At 42.8% G+C, this 5,818-nt stretch overlaps 1 long non-coding RNA gene across 1 annotated transcript; it reads right to left on the bottom strand.

Moving 5' to 3' along the window:
* Window positions 1-18: 18 nt before the first annotated feature.
* Window positions 19-5,444, bottom strand: LOC103385529 (uncharacterized). The gene is made up of 5 exons (XR_522234.3): window positions 5,186-5,444; window positions 3,828-3,979; window positions 3,517-3,577; window positions 3,008-3,140; window positions 19-1,710 (listed from the first exon to the last, which is right to left on the bottom strand). It is a non-coding gene; the product is annotated as an uncharacterized LOC103385529 (long non-coding RNA).
* Window positions 5,445-5,818: the final 374 nt, after the last annotated feature.

Below are 5,818 nucleotides of genomic sequence, written 5' to 3'. Positions count from 1 at the left end.
GAGGGAGGCGGAGACACGGGTGGAGACAGAGACACGGGTGGGGACAGAGGTGGAGACAGAGACACGGGTGGGGACAGAGGTGGAGACAGAGACTGACTAATTGTGAATAAACCTCTGTTAACTAGAGTTAACTAGTTCCAGTTCTGGATCCTGTTTCTTGTTCCTGTTCTTCACTTCCATCATGCAGAGCAGAACTGATGTTTCCACAACACCAACCACAGATGGTAGCAGTGTAGTATCAATGTAGTACAACAGAGTACATCCCGTGTACCTGCACAGATAACCAGTCAGCAGAACTAGTTGGACGACACACACACACCACGCTCTCTCTCTCTCTGTGTGTCACAGATGTATTCTGGGTATTGACTTCCTGCAGCCACCAAAACTTCATTTGAATAATGAAAAGCTGCTGGAGCCGCTGTGGGAAGAGGAGTGGAGTGAAGTTGGAGGTGGAGCAGCAGACCAGGAGTCAATCCAACAACCTCTTCAGGGGAAACTGTGGCGTTGACTCTACAGGGCTGGTTAACAGTTTTGTTGGACGGTCTGTGTCTCCTGCTGCTGCTGAAGGACATGTCAATAAGACTGCAGAGATTTGACCTTTGACCTGAGGACAGGACAGAGGAAGCTGAGACGTCGGTTCTTTGGATGTGTCAGTGACCACAGACACGGCTGCTGCTATTGGCTGTTGTGAGTCCACGACATAAAAATGACAGCGTGAATAAAAACATAACTCAGTCAATAAGTACTAAGACTCAAGTCATGTCACATGTTCTGGTCAGAAACAACTTTTCCTCCGTTATTCTTCCATTTTGATAATTCCCACTCCAACTTTCCGGCTGACGATTTAGGAGCGTTCGGCTGAGTTGACTTTTTTTTTTCACATGAACCAGAGCTGGAGCCAGGCGAGACAACGGGGGGCTGTCTGAGGACAAAGCCTACAGATGGAGTACATTAATTCCTGCTCTGTGGCTTCCTAATCCACATGGCAGGAGGCCAAGCAAGGCAGCAGGAGGATCGCACCAGCAGCCATATGGAAACACAGTGCCCGGCTATTAGAGCTCAGCTCTTTACCTTTTTAAAAAAAAATCTAATTTGTTCAGACCCTCTTCATCAGTCCTCAGAATATCTGTGATGGAATGAAAAAAAAGAGTCCACTGACGGCTGTCTTCACACGGACCAAATGAAAATAAATAAATATATGGATTAATCAAAAAAAGTAAAGACAGAAAATGATTTTAGAGAGATAACGAACCTGAAGTTAATGAGTAAAATGTGAAACAAATATTATATTTGAGTGGGACGGTGATGACGAGATCAAATGGTGATACAGAGTTTTTATACTTAATAAATAAATTTTCCCAAAAACCTCATTGTATCATCGTGCCTCTAGTATCGTAATATATCGTATCGTTCCCACTGTATGGTGATATGTATCGTGTCACCAGATTCCTGCCGATACACACTCCTGGTCCACGTCTGTCCTTCTTGTCCTTTGGACAAACGTACTCTGGGACAGAATTTCTCTCTGAATCTTCACTTCCTGTTTCTGTGCAGACTTTGAGAATTGGATCGCATCAAAACGTCGGTGAAGCTGGACGACGTCCCGTTTAGCCAGACGACCAAAGGAACAGCCAGATGCCACGCGGTCCCACCTGGTCCGCCTTATGTTAGAACACCTGGTATTTGTGTGTGTTGTTAAAGCTGTGGACTCTGGTCACGTTTGAAGAAAAGGGAAAAGAGAAGATGAAAAGAAATGATGACGTGAACTCACAGTCCTCTCTACCCTGACATTTTCATACTTCCTCGTCCACAGTAGAACATAACCACACACACACACACACTCTGTCCAACTAACAGTGAAGTTCTGGAACGATCCTCCTCAGGATGAGGAATGCCAGGAGTCTGCTTCAGAACTGACTTCCTCCCCCTGCTGGGGAGGTGGGGGTGTGGGGGGTGTGTGGGGGGGGATCATGTGGGTGAATGTCAGCCAGAGGAATCCACACTGTGGATCACTCATACATTTGCTCTGAGGCAGAAGCACTCACAAGTTCCTGAAGAACATTTGCCAGCTGTGATGGAAGAAAGGCTGTAATCATCGCACCGTCAGAGGGAAAGAATATTTTTTCCCTTTAACGATGCCAGATCAGACTCGTGTAGGCGAGAAAAAGTGGGATGAATCTCGAGTGGAACACGGAAAGGAAGGTTAGAAACCAGTCCAGAACATGTGGGTCACATCATTACCGTAGGTCACAAAGTGGTGACATATCTGACCTAGGGAGGAGTAAACTGCGTCTCCTCTCCTTTAGTAACCACATATTAGGAGTTGCACCAACGTACATTACATTTACTCATTTAGCAGTCGCAAAACTAGTCACATGAGAAATCTAACGATACTAATCTAGAGACACACTCAACTCACGATAAGATGTTATTCGCGATTTTCCAGAAACTCTGCACATCATCATTGATCTGCTCTGATTAAACTGGTCAAACTGGTCTGGTCTGGTCTGGTCGACCTGGCCTACGTAGGGACCTGAGGTGTGGGTTTAATAGTGGGTCACAACCAATGTTTTTAGGCACATACCGCCACCTACTGTACTAGAATGTGCAGTGTCATGGTATGACTAGTGACTTTTTGACAGCGCCTACTCCTGACGCCTCGGTGCACGATTTGTTTTTATTTCAACCAATGAGAATTGTCGCACATTTGTACTGATTTTTAACTGATTCATCGTTACATCCAAGTCAGGAAAGAGTTAATAATATTCATTTTTTTGTTAGGGAATAAACTGCTCACTGAGACAGACAAAGTGAAAAGTTCTCAGAGTGAAAGAACCGATGAAGCCACTGTGTGTGGATTCACCGCAGCACTGACTCAGAGAAACAACGAACATGAACTGAGGAGCTCCTCAAAGCCATTACTTTCAAGACCAATCTCCTCTCCTCCGCCCTGAAGACCCTGTGAGAGCCACCCTACCGTTCCTGTCAGTTCTCGTTCAGAACCCACCGTATTGATCCCCGCGCTGACAGCACAGTAAACCATCTGGAGGCCCCGCGGCGTCTCAGCTTCACCTCGGAAGCATCGCGATGGCTCTCAGCTCGACAGGCTGACAGGTGGGGCTTACACAGCCCCGTGTGTCCTGACGGAGAAAATAAATTGAATGTCATTTTAGCCCAGCACGGATGAGCGCCTTAATGAGCTAGACACTGAACAATCATGTTGAAAAACCAACAGGCCTCGGCCACTTGATGGCTGTAATTAAAAAAAAAACGGTAGACAACGGAGCAGCAAGTCTGTTCACTGGCCAGGGTCAGGGTTACACCCTGGCCAGTGCAGCAGTCCATTTTATGGGCCACATAGATTTAACATTGAATCATTTTATCATGTCATTTACTGAGTCAATCAAAATGTCCTCAGACAAATGTAACACATCTGTCTTTGGGGGGTGTCTTAGGTACCATGGACAGTTCCCCAATCTATCAAAAGCCCGGAGACAAATGACCACTCACACTCACATTCACCCCTGAGGTCCACTTAGTGTCTGGTGATTCTGATTCCTGGTCCAAATGTTTTAGCCTGTATAAGACAGAGAGGAAGACCATCAGTCTGGGTCGGTACTGTAAGGTCAGGTCTACAACCACTGGTCTCTAGAACTGGTTCTTTTAGTACCAGGTTTTCTTCTCATATGAGGTGGTTCCACTGCAAACAGACCAAGTTCTTATTAATGACTAATTACAAACAGATGATGAATCCACACGGTCAGGTCAGACAGCTGGGGCCCTGGAATGTTCCAGAACTGATGTTCAGTGTGTTCTGCTGCGCTCACCTGGTTGACATGGTGCAGCTCCAGCAGCTGACAGGCTGCAGCGGCACAGGGCATACAAATGAGCTGGGAGCCTGAGACCCAGCCCAGAGGCCCAGAGCAGTGGTCCAGACAGATGGGAGATGTTTGATCACTGGACGCAGACCTTTCCCCATCTGCAGAGTTGAAGAGAAAAACGCTCTGCAGTTCTGATAAAAATTGATAAATGGAATCTAACACCAGCATCTCTAATTAGAAGGTTGAACCTACACACAGTGGATCTTCTAACACAACTTCTTCTGCAGCCAAGAATAGGTGTACTACACACACACACATATACATATATGTTGTATTACATTATATATATATATATATATATTGTATTACAGTTCTGCATAGTATGTATTTCTATAGACATAATGATGTTATTAACATATGGATTCAATCAGGACGTCACTGGAAGCCGAGGGGAGAAATACGCCGATGTTTAAAACTGATATTCATCAAAACTATTACAGTGTTTGAAAACTCATTTCCTTCAAAAAAATTAAAATCCAACCAAAGTCATGCTTAGGGGTGGGTAACAATATCATTCATCATTTCAGCAATCTTCTGAATCGATTCAAGCCCATGGCCATTGGGGGGCGCTTTTTTAACTTGTACACCATATTCATTGTTGAGCTGGTGCTTTATTTTCAGATGTTTTATTGATCAAATATATCGGTTCTAGCATGGTTGTTCATATGGGCATGAAACTAAACAAATAGCATATCATATATCATTAAAATAAAGTATTACAGAATTGTCTGGTACTCTAATGGATTATTAGTGTTGTATTTAATAATGAATCGATATGACAACGCATTTAGATCAATATTGAAATAAATCGATATTAAATCAAATTGTTCCCTAAAGAATGAAAATTGAATCTAATTGTGAAAACAGTATCAAGCCGAATTAAACTTACACAATGTAAGCTGTTGTCTCCCCTAGGGGGCGTTTTCATAGTATCATTTTTGGGACTTGCCCCTGTGCCAACCACACTGACAGCATGAGCATGACTTTGGTCGGACATTAATTTTTAGAAGGAAACAAGTTTTCAAACACTGTAATAGTTTTAATAAATATCAATTTTAAACATCGTGTATTTCCTCGCTTCGGTCTTCAGTAACGTACTGCCTGAGTAAATTCACATCTTAATGACGTCATTACGTCTATAAAAAACATCCATAGTATGCAAAAATGTAACATAACGTTAGCTCCTAGCCTACTACTAGCTAGCTAATTCAACCACAGCTGCGACAAAATGTACATGAAAAGCATCAATAATAATACATTAATAGAATTACAACAATATTAAAAACAAAATTATTCATACTCACCAAAACGTCCGCTGAGTTGTACACGAAACCCCTCCTCTCTTTCCTTAAGATGAGTTCAGTGACAGTGTTCTACAGATTATCGCGTTCCAGTTCTAACGTCAAGTCCTGTTCCATCTCCGTCGATGCTAATGCTAAAAGTCTGTCCTGTCGTATTTGTTTTAATGTCGCATACGTTTTAATAGTTTTTTACTTTTAATAGAAAGTTTAATTCGCTTTAGACTCGAATGTCCGCTCGACAGAAGCAGTCAGAAGCAGAAGTTTCGCGGTCTTTGACCAACCAATCAAATCACATAAATCGCCAACGTAGGTTTGGGTAGCGGGAAAGGCGCGTTGTTGCCAGGTCAAAAACGGACTACTACTACTGACTCTGAAGGCTTTAGGGCAGATTTATTTCACCCTGGCAACAAATGAAGTTGAAATATGATTGGATAAAAAAACTCCTTAAATAACCAGCTAACTCTTATAATTTTTTTTCCGATGAAATTTCACTTAATCTGATGTCTGAATTACATTTTTGTTTTAAATCGTGACACAGAGTGAACTGTGGCAGGCGGAAAGAGTTATTATATACAATCTCATTTGACTTTTTTTTTAAAGTGACATTTTTTAGTAAGTAATCAATACAAGAACAAA

Source organism: Cynoglossus semilaevis, chromosome 10, assembly GCF_000523025.1.
Source record: "Cynoglossus semilaevis isolate Cse_v1.0 chromosome 10, Cse_v1.0, whole genome shotgun sequence".
Lineage (NCBI taxonomy): Eukaryota > Metazoa > Chordata > Actinopteri > Pleuronectiformes > Cynoglossidae > Cynoglossus > Cynoglossus semilaevis.
This window is presented reverse-complemented; position numbering and strand designations above follow the sequence as displayed.